The 18289-nt window shown below is 37.2% G+C and overlaps 1 protein-coding gene and 1 long non-coding RNA gene across 9 annotated transcripts in view; one reads left to right on the forward strand and one right to left on the reverse strand.

Annotated features, from left to right (window-relative positions):
- LOC134675839 (hemicentin-2) overlaps positions 1-18289 on the reverse strand; it is a 665006-nt gene that overhangs the window by 92399 nt on the left and 554318 nt on the right. The gene's annotated exons all lie outside the window — the stretch shown is intronic.
- LOC134675957 (uncharacterized) lies at positions 7206-9383 on the forward strand. The gene is made up of 3 exons (XR_010099829.1): positions 7206-7398; positions 9156-9212; positions 9310-9383. It is a non-coding gene; the product is annotated as an uncharacterized LOC134675957 (long non-coding RNA).

Genomic DNA, 18289 nt, shown 5'->3' on the forward strand with positions numbered 1-18289 from the left:
CTCCGAAACTACTGGGTCTAAAATTTTGAAAAAGATACATTAAATAGGTCTTTATGTATAGATGACAGGAAAACCTATTAGAAATATGTAGTCAAGCGTGAGTCGGACTAATTACTTAGTATTTGATCAGACCCCTACGGGTTTTTTAATGGCAATTCACTCGCGTTTCACGTATAAAAATACATTGTAAAAATTGAGTAATATACGGAACCCTTGGAACGCGAGTCCGACTCGCACTTGGCCGGTTTTTTTTAACTACTCAGTTAATTACGCTGCAAGCGCGTGACTGCTGCAAATCCCAACGTAAGTAAGATCTTTGAAAGTAAGATCAATGTTAAGAAGATCGGATAAAGATGAAGATAGTTTATTATTCAGGCATATTACAATGCGCTTATGAACGTCAAATAAAGCTAATACACCGGCTCCAACCCTACACCTCTGCCTCGAGAAGATTTAAATCTAGGGGGGATTTAATTCTTATAAGTGAAGTAGGTACATGAATAAATGAAAATCTTTATTTCAGGCAACTAGTGGCCCATACATAAATACACACACACAGCACAGCAGCAGCAGCAGTATATGCACAGTAGCCATCAGATACATCGGAGCGGCCAAGGTGCTCACAAATATCTGAACACGCATCTATTGTCAAGGCGTTATAGAGTGGGAGTTCAGATATTTTTGAACACATCGGCCGCTACGATATATCTGATGGCGATTGTACAAACGTATGAGATAAAGCTTGTAGATGGTCTTCCCTTACAGACAGTTTTCTCCAAATTGACTTTAGTAATTCAATTACTATCTACTTCTTGGTCGTAGCTTGTAATTCCCTCACCAGGGGCCCATCTCTCAAAATCTTGTAACTTGTAATACAAGCGGATGACACCTTTTGGTAGCTTTTGTTAGAAAGGGACTTCCACTTGTATCACATGTTACAAGCTTTTGAGAAACGGGCCCCAGTTTGCATATAGCCAGCAGTCGAAATTGGATACACAATTCCGTCAATGACGCAAGCTCTAAATAGCTTAATGTCCGGATTGTCCGGTTTAAACTGGAACGTTCCGGATTGAACCGAATTGATCCGGATTAGGAATGCGCGGATCAAACATAGAGAGCTAAACACAGTTTAAGTTAGAAAGTGAAAATCCCTTTGAGGACTAGTCTCATTTGAATCGCTCGCAGTCGCTAAGTATCGTAAAACTCTAGTTACCTACTAAAATGAAAGCGAAGTGCCATTTGACTTTTCCGTGCCAATTCTTGGGGTTAGGCTACCTAGAAGACCTCAGGATCCCTTAATACTTAACCATTGATTTCTGGCCTAAGGGTGATGTATTTCGGCGGTTCCGTGGGAATCTGCCGAATCCTACACCAGAATTAGGTGACGCATCAAAAAACTGTGGTGTCGCTAAAATTATTTTAGTTTTTAAGATCATAATTATTGTCTGTATGTTAGTCAGTCCATCTATGGGCCTTTATGATTTTAGATTCTTTTATTTTTAGTAAGCTGCCGCAAAATACTATAAAGATGGTAGAAAGTCAAATGGGAATTGAAATAATTGAATTGTAGTTGTCCAAAGGCTACGTTGACCGTATACCATAACATAAGCCTGTATGCTTATCAATTTGCCACCCACATATTATAAAAACTACGAAACTCCAAAATTATTTACTTGAACTAACTAACCCTAAACTATTTGAAAACCGCTTATGGAGTAATAACGAAATAAACTCTCAACAAACTCTCTTCATAAAATTACCCGAACTATAAATCACCTCCAATAACCCTTATACTATCGGGTAGTTTACCCCGACCAGGGGTAGTTTACCCCGATTAGGGGTAATTTGACCCGCAGTGTTAACACGATTGTTGATGTTAATGTTGTTTTCTGTGGAATGGGTTTTCGAAGTGCGTGTGATGTGCACAGTCAAATGTAAAAATATGGATGCACACAACATACTCAAAAATATGTCCCATAGCCAATACATTAAGCTAATGAAAATAATTAGGTACTTAAGTAAAATAATACATTTTCACACCACTTTTTCGGAAAAGAGCTTTTTCTTCCCTGCTAGGAGGCATCAAAGTGGCACTTTTTGTCCCTGCTAGGAGGGATCAAAGTAACACTTTTCAGTTCTATTACACTATTTTTACATTTTTTTGCACTTTATATTTTTAGCTTTAATAATCTGTTTAAGCATCACAGATTGTGTCAACACAAAGATTTTTTTCCTCATAGTTGATGTGAAAAGCAGTAGGTATGTGTCACATGGTATCAAAATTATTTCGTCTTGGGCGTTAACACTTGAATCTCTCACTACGTTCGGAATTCTATTGTAGAATCCGTCGCTTCATTCAGGATTCAATGTACGCCCTTGACGGAAAACACAATCTACTAATATTTACTTCCCGTGCGAAGCCGCCAGTTAAATACCTATAAAAATGACTACATATTTCTGACCACTCGGTTTACTTACATATATTTAAGCCGAACAAACAAACCAACCTCAATCGCCATGGGACGAACCTCAAAGTTTTTCCAACTAAAAGGCTCAAACAAATTTAATTAGGGGAAGTAATTCCTAATATATTTCCAATGATACATGTAAGAAAATGAGGTATTTTGAACCTTAATGTAATGTAATACGGGTTATAATATAAATGCCCAATGTGTTGTATAGTTTGATGCTTGTATAGATGAACCTTAATGCTAGCTTTATAAAGTTGAAAATTGGTAAGATATTTTTGGTTTAGTGATTTTATAATTGTGTGGTTAATCCACCGTTTAGTGGGTTCACTAAATTTAAAGTGTTTTTTACGCAGGTGGTTGTGGCACGTGGCACGAGCGGTTTTACTTAACAATAGACAATAGGATTAGCCGTCGAGCTCTATTTGAAAGCTACACACTATAAACAAATTAAACCAACTCCAAAACCACCAAATTCCAGTCAAACCCAAAATTTTACCTGCGCAATCCGTTCAAACCAATAAGATTTAAAGGGGGCTATTCCGAGCTGTGATTTCGATCAAATTAACGGGAATAAATAAACTGAATCGCTCGACCCTTCTCTACTCGAGTACCAAAAGGTCGTAAGGGGTGGTATTATGTGTGGGAATTTTGTCGTTTTCTGAAAATTAGGTTAATCTGATGTTATAAAATTGGACGTGTAGGGTTGGTACCAATGAGGAAATACCTATACTTTGTTGTATTTTTGTGTACAGTCGACTACAAAGAGATGCGAGTTTTCACTTTATTAGTTACAATGCAGTAAGGTGAAAAAGTGGACACATCTCTTTGTATTATAGTCGACTGTACAGATTTGGCACTGTTTATTACAGTTTTGTAGGTGCTAAGCTAATCGTTTTGTTGAGTGTAACCGATAAAATTGTGCTAACACATTGTATAGAAAAATATGAACATTGAAGATCAAAGAATACTCTTAGGTAGGTATTTAACATATTTAAAACCATATTATTCTGGATTTTCGTTTAAAAAAGAAATGAATTTAAAAATCAAAACGCACCAACCACTGTTTGCGGCCGTATATCCTGATTCTGGCAGATTTAACATATTTCACTTAAAAATAAAGGATTATCGAAAAAGGTTCAAATAGGTGAGGCCGAAATTAAAATAAATAAAGGATTCACGTTCTAAAAAATTTTATCCGTAAATTTCTCTGCTGATGACATAATTTTATAATAAAATTTTATTAAAAACCGGTCAAGTCAAAACACGTGTATTTGAGTTTTCCGTACCTACTCGTACATACATTAGAATAATTCATACAAGTTTATTTTAACCACTAAATTTAACTCAAGATCACAATCACGTTTTTACTTCTATTTTTAGGGTTCCGTAGCCAAAATGCCAAGAACGAAAACCTAATAGTTTCTTCACGTCCGTGTGTCTGTTCGTATATCACAACCATTTTATTGGTTATTTCAGCTGTAATGTCGTTTTTAGAGTTCCGTAACCAAAGGGTAAAAACGGGACCCTATTACTAAGACTCCACTGTCCGTCTGTTAGTCTGTCTGCAGCCTGTTATCTCATGAACCGTTATAGCTAGATAGTTAAAATGTATACAGATGTACAGTCAGCAGCAGAAGTTGCTAAGCGGGCGAGGTGTTCAAAATTACTTTGACACGCTCTTATTCTCTTAACAATAAAGTCGCGTCAAGATCATTTTGAACACATCGCCCGCGCTTAGCAACTTCTGCTGCTGACTGTTCTTCTGTTGCCGCTTTAACAACAAATACTAAAAACAGAATATAATAAATATATAAGTGGGGCTCCCATACAACAAAAGTGACTTTTTTGCCGTTTTTTCCGCAATGGTACGGAACCCTTCGTGCGCGAGTCCGACTCGCACTTGTCCGTTTTATTAACTTCAAGAACGTTAATATATTTGGTCCGACTTTCCAAATTCCCCATTCCTACACGTTACCTTTCCACAGGTGCTACAGTCCTCACAGAGAACGTAAAGCAGTAGCCCGACTCAATGAAGCGAATACTACAGTCCTCACAGAGAACGTAAAGCAGTAGCCCGACTCAATGAAGCGAACACTCCCACCATCTGTGCCGGGTTCGCCTCATGAAATATGGATGTGTAGAATGAGATATTTTCTTTGTTATTTTAAAGCGGGTAGGTGAAAACTTGGAGTTTGGGGTTTATTTGTGTTAATGTGTGCGCGGGGAACGATGTACTCGTAGTTAATAACTGGAAAAGTCATTAGTTAAAAAATTAAATTTTGATACAAGCTTGTATCGCTGACTGTACTTTTCTTTCAACAGGTAACTAATACTCATCGAGACGATCCTAACAAACTTAATCACAAAATTAGGTTGTGCTATTTTATCACAGAGTTTCTATGGCCGCCTCCTGTGGCTATTATCAGATCAGCTCGATGGTACCATAACATTGCATTGTCATCTAACTTGCATAATGTAGCTAAATGTAATAGGTCTAATTTAAGTTGCAAGATTTAACCCCAACATACATACAAACATTGCTATTTAAATAAAAGCTTGTAAAATAGAACACTAGTGAAACCTATAGAATATATAAAAAAAATTGAACTTGACTTTCGGCCGAAAATTAGATTTTTTACCACACCAGCAAGCCTATTATGGATCGCTTTATCCACATTTATCCACATGATAAAACAACTGTCATTTTTTAACTCTGCGGGATAGAAAGAGACGGACACCGTTTTATCACGCTGTCACGTAGACAAATACGACCATCATATCCGTACTGCTCACAAAAGTTCCTTTTAATCTTTAAAAAGTTGCATTTTAAGGATAATTCACGTTAGACCGGGCCGTGTCCGGCGCTTACTTTTCTATGAAATGACAAGTGATCACGACCGTGATGCTTTCCATAGAAGACGATTCGCCGGAAACTCCGGCCCGGCCACGGCCCAGTTTAACGTGAGTCATCCTTTATCCACAAGAGAAATCATGACAGTTTTGAGTTGTTTCCTCACGATGGCTGACTTTTAATTGATGATTTTGAATCTTAAATATTTGATAGTGTTCATTTGAATTTGTTTTCTAATGTTTTACAGTTAACTTTCTCGCGTTGGTGTGGAAAAAAATTTGCTTTTTAGGGTTCCGTACCCAAAGGGTAAAACGGGACCCTATTACTAAGACTTCGCTGTCCGTCCGTCCGTCCGTCTGTCCGTCCGTCCGTCTGTCACCAGGCTGTATCTCACGAACCGTGATAGCTAGACAGTTGAAATTTTCACAGATGATGTATTTCTGTTGCCGCTATAACAACAAATACTAAAAACAGAATAAAATAAAGATTTAAATGGGGCTCCCATACAACAAACGTGATTTTTGACCAAAGTTAAGCAACGTCGGGAGGGGTCAGTACTTGGATGGGTGGCCGTTTTTTTTGCTCTTTTTTTTTTTGCTTTGTGGTACGGAACCCTTCGTGCGCGAGTCAGACTCGCACTTGCCCGGTTTTTTATTTATGCAATTTTGTTGCGTAAAATTATATTATATTCTGGTCTTTTAACATCGAAAGCACTTAGCTAATTCATAGTAGGAATACGATATAAAAACTAAATCACGTCGACCCTTTAATGAAAGGCCTTCATTATAAGGCCGCTATTAATTGACCCCATAAATTAACCCCGAGTAATAGACTCCCTATCCCTAGTTTATTCCATCAAGGGAAAGGTATACAAGGCATGGAAGGCATATATTAGGTCAAATGTAGGTATGAAAGTACGGAGAAGTGGTATGAAGGAGCGAGATTATAAATACATCGTGCCTGTACCCTCTGGATATAAATGAATAGGACGTGTCGATTAGGGTATTTTTAACCTACCAATGTCTATCAATGTCTTCTACCAGGTTTTGAAGGCATGTGGATAATTTTGGTAGTTTTGTAAACAAAGCAAGGTACTAGTGCTCGACATGCTAATGCCCAATATATGACACCTTGCTGTCGCCTGTATTGACAATGACTTAAGTTTCAAGATGACATGTACTGGGACTGCGTCGAGCACCTACGCTTACCTCATGTGAAAATAATAAAAAAACGGATAGACTAAAAGACAAAATATCCTTTAAAATCGAAAATGTTTCACTTCATAATATCACTTTCGCTCATTTGTTTCAATTAATTCCGTGACAAATCAATTTCATGATTTTTACTGCTATTTAAGTACTTTTATCTACATGTATAGACATGAATAAAAATGTAACTACCTAATTAAAGTGTATTCGATTATTTATCGCAATCTACGAGTATGTAGTCGTAACGAATTATTTCAGGATAGACATATCGTCTCTAAAATGGTAAGCAATTTTGAGAATGTTATGAACCCATATTTATTTTTACCACGTCAGCTCGTAAAGGCTCTCTTTATTCTTTAAAAACTGATGAGAAAATTGCATTTTATCAACAAGAGTGTCAAAGTGAGGTGATGCAAATTTTGAGTGGTTTCCGTGATTTGATGCACAGTCGCTTATACTTTTCTTAAGGTGACAGTCCATTTCCAACGACAGCTGCATTACTATTCAGTTTACTATGGAAATTGACAATGACAGCGACGCGTTCAGTACCGGTAGTGCAGCTGCGGTTAGAAATGGAATGTTACCATTATACTTATACTTTTCAACCAAAAACGTCATCGTCACTCTAGACACTGACAGATCAGTATCGTATCGCTGTGACATCTTATAACCATTGTTCGAATCGGGCCGGCAATTTCTGTTTGTTTCAGATCAACCAACTGTCAATATTTTTATTTCTTAGTTTAGCTGGTTTTACATTTGGAGTGAATTTCCTCTACAACTGTCGTGGATTACATGTCCAACCTTCTAGCAGAGATAATATGCAACTAGATATAAAGAAATTATCGTTTTGGGCCAAATACTTTGGGTAAGTTATTGGTTATTGTTAAATCATGGATTAATCCATATCATTCATTCGTGAGATACAGCAACTTGTAAAATATTATAAGACATCGGTTACACGTTAATTCTGGCGTCAGTTCAGTCCATCATTCTGGTCAGAATGACCAGAAAATTATCGTGTAACACTCGGACTGACAGACTTATGGCCTGGACTGAAGAAAATTAAATATTTTAGATAATATTCGTCAGCCCATTTTGAATGACAGAAAACTGATAGGAGACTGATCGTGTAACCTGTTTGTGTCATTCTCACGTCAGTCACCATATTAGACTACAAGACTATTAGACTACAAAATTAAATGACTGTGTTGCGTTCTGTGTCCAAACGGCGACGTGTCGTAATTATCAGTCTGTTGTCAGTCTGGACATTTTCCATCATTCTGGTATCAGTCAAAACTCGAAAGCGTGTAACCGATTTCTAACCAGTCACTCCTGCTGGGTTATCCGCAGATGGTCTAGAACGCAAAATGACTATAGTGGTGTTCTGCCTTTTCGCAGAACTATTTTTGGCGGAATTTCATTTGCCAACCAACATTTCGCCGACGTTTCACTTTGACAACTAACGATTAGCAAATTTTTGTATGGCAACGTTTCAATTGGTAGAATTATTGTAAAGCAGATTATTATAACGCCTCTAAACTTTTGGGAGATTTATCATTTGTCAAATATTTCACTTGGTCGAACAACTCTTGGACGAATAACGTTTCGTTGGAGCTACAGTTCGCTTTTCATACACTAGGCAAGTTACAAAATAAGAAAAAGATACATACCAAACAATCAAAAATGGCCGAGTTGTTGTACTTTTTATAATGTATATTTTAATATTTGAAGCCAGTGGCAGCGAGCGAGCGAAGCGAGCGAGCAAGACCTTCCTGGGCAGAGCCGACTTGGATATGGTTAGGTTAGAAGACTAAGGCGGGAGCTTTGCTCCCGCCTTAGTCTTCGAGGTTATTTTTTTTTCAACAACCCAAAAAACGTAATTACACAGCAACTTTCGGGTCAAATATCTCGGCCATTTTTGATTTTAGAGGAAAGATTATTAAGAAAAAAGTGATTATTTCAACAAAATCTTGTAAATTATTCTAAGTGTTTTGAAACCCCTATGTTTATTTCATTTTCTCAAAAAAAAATCTAAGTTCCAGAAACGGCCCCCCTTTGGTACAGTACAGTCTGACCAAATGAAACAATTGGTAAACAATAAACAACTAAGTGTATATTATGCCAACTAAAACATTCTACGACATGAAAGTTGGCATTTTGAAAATTGGCATTATAAAACACAGACCAAACGTTTAGTTGGTAAGTGTGCGGTTGGGAAATGAAAAAAACGGATTTGAAAAGTTCGGAAGTGAAAATTCGGCGAAATAAAAATCCGCCAAACGTGAGTTGGGAAGTGATAATCGGCCATACCATTTTCGGCGATAAATAAGAGAACCGACTATAGTGTGTTGTTTTTCCTAAATCGCAACCTAACGAACTTAACCTAACTATGTAAAATGTGGTGATATAAAAAGTGGGCATTTTGCGTTCTAGACCGTTTGCGATGTAGACTAATTGCGATTTAAACAAAACAACACACTAGTCATTTTGCGTTCTAGACCATCTGCGGATAACCCCCTCATGCTGATAAAGTTGAAAATTACTAGACATTTTTCGCACCGAAACGAGGTATTTAAACAGCCGCCACACGCATTGGTAGACAAATGTTTTTTATTTTTGCAGTTTTACTTGCGATTTTGACACATAAAGAAATGCGCATAAGTTTCACACATGGAACGGGTGAGTCAAACACTGATTTAATTATTTGTAGCATTAAATATATGCTTTATAATTAGGTGGTGTCCAGTTTTAATTTCATATATGTGTTTGTTTTTAGGACACCATCCCATCAATTAGCTTAATGAATCTGTGATTAAAATATTCTTGGTAAAGGTATCTTTAATTTATCCAATCTATATTAATTTTAGCTACAAATTTTAATTAATTTAATTGTAGCTTGATTTGTGTATAATGATAACCGTCATAAAACCATCCTAGATATTTCATGGGACTCTAAATATCTCCATGCCAAATTACATCAAAATCGGTTCATCGGTTTAAGCGTGAAGTAACCGGCAGAACAGACAGAGTTACCTTACCTGAGCAATTATATTAAAAGTATTTGAAATGGAATCTAAATGAGATTAGTGGCGTTCTATTGGTCATATATTACTATTTTTAAAGATGTATGTGTGTAAACGTTGAATTGTGTAGAACCAATTGAGCAAGGAACCCTTTTTAGGGTAAGGGCCATTGCAGGTCGACACTTGGGAAGGATTGGGTTTAGATGATGTTATGCAACAAATTTTAATACAAGTCACTCGTAAAAAAATATTTATTACTTATACAAAGATGTTGTTACATACCTACCAACAAATTTCGTTTATTTTGATCTTTTAAGATTTTTAAGAAAAGCAATATCCGTAAACACAGTATTCCTGAAAAATATGCATTTATTACAACCGACAAAAATATAAACTGAAAGCTAATTCCATCATAATTGGATTACATTAAAGGAAATTTAAGATTTAGGTAGGTATGATACTGGTATGTTTTAGCCATCGAAATTTCGATTCTCTCCGGCTTGCCTCTTATTCTTTTCTGAAAGCTAAGCACATTTTCTACAACTCATCAAAAATTTCTTTTTCGAAACTTCTTGCCACTAATCTCATTTATAACTTGTACTTTGTTCTACTTCAAATATTTTGTAAGCATCGCTACTAGAAGATTTAAGAAAGAATATAAAGATTGTTTTCGTTAAACAGCTTTCATGTTGCATAACATCATCCAGATCCAACAAAAAGTCCCGGTCCTTTCGATAAGTAGCAAGTTTTACGAATTCACTTTTCTATTGTCATCTTTCTATCTAAGGTTCGGCAGAAAGTTAAGCAACATTCATCAATGTAATGGTACAACATTTTTTTTTATACCAAATTTTCTACGCTTACGATTTTCTATAAAGATTAAATTTAAATAACGTGCATTTCGTTGCGTATCTAATCCTTTAAATAATATTTAGCACTGAAAAGTACTAAATAAATAAAATAATTATGGAAAATAGTCGTAATACAAATTAATTTCTTAATATTAAATACTTTGATTTGTATTAATTAAGTCACGTTATCGATACCCTGCATTAATTCGTATAGGTAATTTAAATACAAAATAAGTGTAGCTAGTAACGAAGTATTCTTTTGTACCATTTCTTTTGTAGTGTGCAATAAAGCATTTTATTATTATTATTTGTTTCTCCATTTTGGAATTCACGGGCCTACAAATCCCGGTCCTTTGGTAGGCTTGCGTGGGGATACAGATCCAACACGTAGAGGCCCCTTGGAGAGCTTTAATTATTATTATTATTGCGAAGCGAATTGACTAGCAAAATTAAAAAAATAATATTACTCATGTCTTCCGTCGTAACGCAAGTTTCGTGATGGTAACATTCCATTTCTAACCGCAGCTGCAATACTGTCAATTTTACTATGGAAATTGACAATGACAGCGACGCGTTCAGTGCCGGTAGTGCAGCTGCGGTTAGAAATGGAATGTTACCATGAGGCGCGCCATTTCTATTGTTTTCTTATTTTCTAGCTTTATGTTATAGGTACATATATTATATCGAAGTAGGTATTTCAGTGTACAGTCGGTAATTTGTTTATTGTTTGCAGTAAACAGTAAGTAAGCCGGCTTCGTTAGTGCGCGGTGACCACAGAATTTGTCCGCCACGGAAGCCCAATAATAACCGAGACGCCCAAACTTCAGTCTAGATAGTTAACTTTGAGGACCAGGTCATAAGCGATAGCGGATTTAAAATGTGTATTGACATATCTATTATGAAATGATATTATAACTGTAACACGTTCGAAATTATATCTATTTCGCGTGGCCGCAAAATCACATAGCATTACAGATTACAGGCTACAGTAAAAGCTATAGGGATCGTACGCGTTGGAGGGTCTGCCATCTTGTGGCCTGAATCAGAAACATATGTGCAAGGCAAGTGCTACCATCTACCGTTCTTGTCGGTACGTTTCCTTGTGCATAGTAGGTTCTGTCATCTTGTGGGCTACATCGGAAGCGTAAACGACACATTTACGCCTCGCGCCAAAAATCTGACGGCTCCTATGCTGCCCTCTATAGTTCATGCACGGGGCCTATTGTTGTAAGTTGTAACGTTACTGCTACAGAGTTGGAGCGGACAATGTCACTGTAAACTTTATTGTTATTTTATGAAGTCGATTTATTTCTGTATAATAAAGGTTGTTACTTATTTTAAAATTCTGGTTCCACCCTTACATTGTTATACTGCCGCTGATTCGCACTAAACGCTTTGATATGCGAACAGCTAAGGAGTGGGATTCAGTTTCTGCAAATTTATTCCCAACGCACTATAAAGCATGACACACTAAACCGGGTCGGGGCCGGGCAGGAGCTTCCGGCGCTTCGTTTCCTATGGAAAGCACCACGTGATCACAGACCAGCATAGAAAATGACATGTCAGACGCCTCGGCCCGGCCACAGCCGTGTCATCCTTAACAAATATATTTATCTAATAAAAAATAAAATTTTCAAATACATTTATCCAATAAAAAATAAAACTAAATAAACTTGCCTATATCGCAAATTGGTCCCCACTTAGACCAGCCCCTAAACTAGTGCCCTAGTATAACTTGTAAAGCAGGCATCCAGTGACAAAGGCCCCACACAAGCCGAGTTCACAACTAAATCACTAGTTCGGTTCGCGACGCCATGGTGGAGTTTACAAAGACCATTCAATTGTTTATTTAGAAATATATATAAAAATGACAGTTTTCAGAACATTTTCTTTCATTTGCTCATGGCTTTTCAAATGCCCAAACCTGAATTAGCTACAAACAACTTTCTGATTCTGGACAGATATGGAATCATTGATTAAATATTTCGAATTTGACGCTGATTGTAATTATAGTACAATCTCACTAATCCAGAATTTTAGTGCCGGATTACTGGGTATAATGGACCCTCGAAGTGCCGGATCATCGAGATTTCACTGTATTTCCAAAATCTGAAGAAGATAGGTAAGGCCTGTTTAGATAATTTTGGCGTAGCCAGCATGTGCCCACGTAAATGCCTTCATGCTTCACGAAAAAAACATATTGTGTGTTTAAGTATGTATTAAATTTTTCTTCCCGTATTTTTAGTAGGTACATACCTACCTAGCACGCCTTTATTAGGCTGTTGTTGTAACGCTGGTGATGTAATGTGCATAAACTGTGTAAAATGTGCATATTTAGTTTGTATTTATCAATATCGCGATGTTGTCCTCACATAGACCAGCCCCTAAACTAGTGCCCTAGTATAACTTGTAAAGCAGGCATCCAATGACAAAGGCCCCACACAAGCCGAGTTCACAACTAAATCACTAGTTCGGTTCACGGCGCCATGGTGGAGTTTACAAAGACCACTTATTAGGGAGAAGAAAACAATAAACCACGTAATCACAGTGTAAAAAGTAACAGTGGACCGACGCCTTTGATGTTTGCGTAAATACACCGACACCGCAGTAGGGGTGTCACAGACTTACACAACTGCCCCAAAGTATGTGACAATTAATAAGACACGCTAGCCATGTAAGTAGTACCGAGTTGTTAACAATGGCGATTTATGCAGCTCGGGTGCGCGCGACTCACCTCGCCGCTGGCACCCCGCACGATTGCCCTATCTATACGGCCTCGAATGACTATATGGATGGACTGTGACGTAGGTAAGTACAAAGTCTTAACGGTCCATCGGTGGACCTTATGACTTTTGTAATAAGGTTTACGAAATGTCTTTTAACAGTGTGGGTGATCGTACATCTAGTAAGTAACAATAACTTTTTTTAGCAGATGATCAGACGTTTAGCCTGATGGTAAGCAATTACTGTCCCCCAGGGACACATACATAGAACACCCCTCTTTTCTTGAAGGTTGGAGAAAGAAAGAAAAATATCATAATCTTCATCAGCAGTTCCGCTTTTTTAGATGATGTTTCTGACAGCAAATTAACCAATTCCTATAAAATTCTCATACCTCCTATAAGCCTGCCTGTATTATTATAGACTATTCTCGATATTTTCAGATCCTCAGAGCCTGATCTTGCAAACAAAACAGAGCGAACAGTACTCCAGAAATCAGGGAGCGCATAAAAACCGACAAATTTACCCCTCATTTATAACAGCCATTGAAAATTGAGAAGCTCTTTCGAAATTTTGACGTCGCTTTAAAAATATGCTGTAAGAATATGCAATTTCCAACGCTGTTCTCACCCTGTCAAACCTAACTTCACATCCGATAATTCAGACTATCGAGCATATTCTCGAGACTAAACATAGTGCATAATACTCTTGAGTCGAGGAGGCCGATTTTATTTTCCGATCTTGATATGGTTTTCATCCAGGAATCCAGACTTAAGTGGTTCGGACGTCGTGATGCGTAGACCCAAAAATCACATTGTGAAGAAGTGCCTTTCCATGGATGCAAAGGGAGGTAGGCCACTAAAGACTTGGCTGACGAATGTCCAGGGTTAGGCCTGTCCAAGTGACAACGCTTATCAGCGAACAAAGTGGCGCCTCAACATTAGGAACCCGCGTAGCGGCAAGGAGCTAGGATGAAGAAGAAGATAATGGTTTGGTTTTCATTTTTTTTTTATACGAACGTGAGCATCAATCAAAATAAGATCAACATTTGCGGCTCCCGCTGATTGATGCGTACTTATGCAAGGTCGTATCAAAACAAGAGTAAAGCCTTGACAAATTGGTAACTCAGAATTGGCTTCCAGTTATTAGGTGCATAATTTTGTACGGCAGAGTGCACTCAGCGATTTGAATTTATAAAGCGTTGTCATACGGTGATCGAATTTGTGACTTAAGCACTATGATTTAACTTCGTTGAATAGAGGGAAATGGGAAGTCTATTTTAATATGATTGCATTACCAAGAAACTCAACTAACCTAGTTAAGATGGTGAATTAGACTTGACAGTAGGCTTAAGAGTAAATTTTGAATACAAAGAGCCGTACTTCGTGGCATAATTTGTCGTAAACAGATCAGAAAACAAGTTGGTATCATCAGCAATATAAAATATATTTAGATTACATATACTGATACAATATTTGAGATAATGTAGCAAGTTAATTGTGTATAAAATGTAAAGCACAGGGCCCAAAACAGAACCCTGAGGCACTCCACTGTATAAAGTGTGTATTGACAATTATAACTGTTTTGGGTTGGTTTCATGTGACGATTCTTGTATAAATGTATCTATCAAATAAATGAAAAATGCACTGTGTTTCCCAAATGATCTAAGTTCTAATTTGTAAAATATTTAGTCTTGCGATTCATCTCAAAATGTTATACAAATTACTATTCTATAATTTACCCAGAACTTTCAATATTCTTTCCATTTCGAATTAAACGGGTATCACGTCACATACTTCACGAAGAATTCATTTAATCAAGGATTTTAATTAGGTTACGGTCCGATTTCCCTCGAGCTGTAGTTTAATACCATCGTCGTCAGCTGAGCGAACCTAAACCTTATTTCAAGGATATACGGTCTATGGTCATGGTGTGTGATGATAAGTTTAAATTGTGTTGCGTACTACTTATAGTTATGGGAGCCTGGGAGCCTAGTCGGGCGATATATGACGTTTGACGTTGAAAATGGTACTTATAATGACGAGCGTACCGTAAACTTTGACTTTGCTCCAAAATTCAAAAGTTATATATCCCTTCGGGTGGCAGCACCTCCGGTTGAACGGCAGGAGAAATAAATGGAGCAGTCATTTTTATAAATATGCCTTTGCGTGGCAGATGCATTCGTCAATAAACAAGGATAGTATTCCCTAACGGTCGAATTCCCGCGTAAAACAAAGTCACGCGCCAAATTCGCGATAATCACCCGTTGAGGCCCCGCCACTTGACGTATATTTTTCCAAAATGGCTGCGCCACTCAACCGGCTTGTTATGTCTGTCCGTCTCGCGGCCACCGCCACTTACCGTAGAGACCTCGAGGAGGACAATGCCTCTCGAAGGGATATAGCTTTCCAACCGGTACGAATGGAGGTCCAAGGGGGAGGCCTATGTTCAGCAGTGGACGTCTTATGGCTGAGATGATGATGATGATGATATATAGCTTGGAAGAGAGAGATAGAAAAGTAGTTTTGCTTTTAATTTAGCAAAAATAAGCCAGACAAGTTTTACAACTTTCCGCAAAGTGTAATAACTTCACGTCCGTTCTGTATACTGCTTTAAACTATCTCCAGCAGTAATTCCTAATAAATGGTACATAAAAGGAGCATGAAATAACTGCGAATGGCGGCAAAGTTACTGACCGGAACGAAGCTAATTAAAGAAAGCTGAAGAAATTAAACGGCCAAGTGTACGATGGAAATGGTTTTCAGAGTCTTTGTGTAGTTGTGTATAGTCTTTTATAGTAGGAAGCTAGAAATATATTTAAAATATAAAGCTTATTGCCACTTAGGCGGGCTGCAGTGTTTTGTTCTAAATAGTATGTCTATTAAAATTATTTGCTTTAGGTATATGTTTGAGTATGAAATTAGTTTTCTTGGATCTTGAACAATTTTATTTTAAGCTCCGTTCTTTGCCACATACTGGCATACTTGCTGTCACAGCTTTTCCATCTAGAATTATACTTTTACTATCGTCTTTTATATTCAATGCATGTTTTCTATTGATCTGCCTGCTGCCTTGAGCTAAACTACCAACCAAGCTGGAAAATCGATCGCCTTACAATTTTTGGTTTATATTGTAGGTGCCTTAAGTGTATTTACAAAATATTGCAAATATCGAAGGACATTACATAATACTAGATAGTTACTGCCACTTTGTATACAGTATGAAATTGTAACCATCAGAGATACTTTAGTCTGCGTAGTGACTTAATAAGTCACACTGAACAACTTTTATTATAGGACCACAGAATAAATAATAGTACTAGGTACAGAAGACTCACTCTCTAACAAAACGCGTCTGTCACGATCAGCACAGATATGTCCGCTAGGTGGCGACAGCGCCACGCGCGGCTTATGGCAAATCCCAAAATTGGGATCGAACGGATGGACTTTTAGCTACCTGTAGCAAAGCGACGAAATCGCGGAGTGAGCCACGCCTGATAGGACTAATGCCGAAATCGCAAAAAAAATTTGGCTGTTTCATACATTCCAGCTGTATGAAACAGCTTCCGCAGATTTCTATGAGACAGCCACATTCTTTTTCACGATTTCGGCATTAGTCCCATAGTAAAAGTTGTTCAGTGTGACCTTTAAAGTCACTACGCAGAGCATGGCTTGCGGTTATAATTTCACCCTGTATTGTTTATAGTGCGTCATAATGGTACAGTTTTTAAACCCAGTGGTATACTGCGGAACTCATATTAACCATTTCTCTAAAGACAAACCGGCGTAAGAATCTGGAGCAAGTTAACTGAACTTCACTCAAGTTATGATGCCATAAACTGCTGGCTTCACTGAACCACTCGCCTGAGCACAGATTAAATAAAGCTACAGTCAGACATGCCACTGTTGAATGAAAATAAATACATTTAATTTTTGGAGATACAAATGCGGAGTTTATAGATTTGCTGCTGCGGAACTCATTATATTGACCATATTTATAATGAGAAAGCAGAATAATCTGGAGCAAGTAAAGTGAATTTCACTTCAGTTATGATACAATAAATAAACTGCTGGCTTCACTGAACCTGAGCGATTAAATAAATAAAGCTACAGTCAGATATGCCACTATTAGCTAACAATCTTTATAAAATGTAGATTATTCTAAGTAGATGTAGTTAATTGTACTTTTGTAAAAATAAACAGTTAATGATTGGAAAATAAAAGTACCTACCTAAGACCTAGACTCTCCGTAATATGTCGCGCGAGTGACTTAAAACAAGTGAGTCTAAACCGTAAAATTATTCAAGGATAACGTCTATACTTGAGTCAACCACTAAACTTGTTTCTTGTCATGCGGATGGAATATTTAGATAAATAAATAAATAGACTATACAAATACTATTAAACAGTTTTCTATTAAGTAAAAATGAAAACAGAAAATAGTACATTTCGATGCTAGTGCGGAAGGTATGTCATTACTCCACGAGTACCGAGATATCTTGCCACGAGCCGCAGGCGAGTGGCAAGACTCGGGACGAGTGAAGAATGACATTTCCGCACGTGTATCGAACGACGTTTTTTAATACAGTTGCGAAAAAATAATAAAAACATTGTTAATCGTACACTAAACAAAAGTGGTAACAGTGACAGCTCGGTTAGACGTCGTCTTTAAGTATATTATATCTATGGGCGTTTGGCAGCTATTCCGTTCCATTCAGTCAACTTATTAAGAACGGAATTTTCAATATTGAATATTAAAAAATAAACGTGTTATAATGATGAAGAGGTAAGTAATTAAATATGAAATATGTAATATTTTTCGTATTCTTACATTAACGGTAGGTTTTTATGCTGATTACGACGTTTAAAGGAAACTAATATTAACACTCATCAATAAGTAGTCGTGAAATGGAACAAGTATAAATTTAAAAAAATTGGAAAAGTAAAAAGCACTAGTTCGAGATAACCAACTTTCCGCACGCTAAACAGCTACGTAAAGTAGCACTTTTTGAGCAACTGTATTAAAAAAATGTTTATTCTTTGAAGTGTAGTTCTATTTAATCTAGACTAGAGCTGCAAGTCTGGTCTGACACTAAGCGATATTACCGCCTAGAATATTTTCTAATAAAACCACCGTTTTAAATGAGCGCAGTTAATTCCGG

The sequence above is a fragment of the Cydia fagiglandana genome, chromosome 23 (genome assembly GCF_963556715.1).
Source record: "Cydia fagiglandana chromosome 23, ilCydFagi1.1, whole genome shotgun sequence".
NCBI classification, from domain to species: domain Eukaryota; kingdom Metazoa; phylum Arthropoda; class Insecta; order Lepidoptera; family Tortricidae; genus Cydia; species Cydia fagiglandana.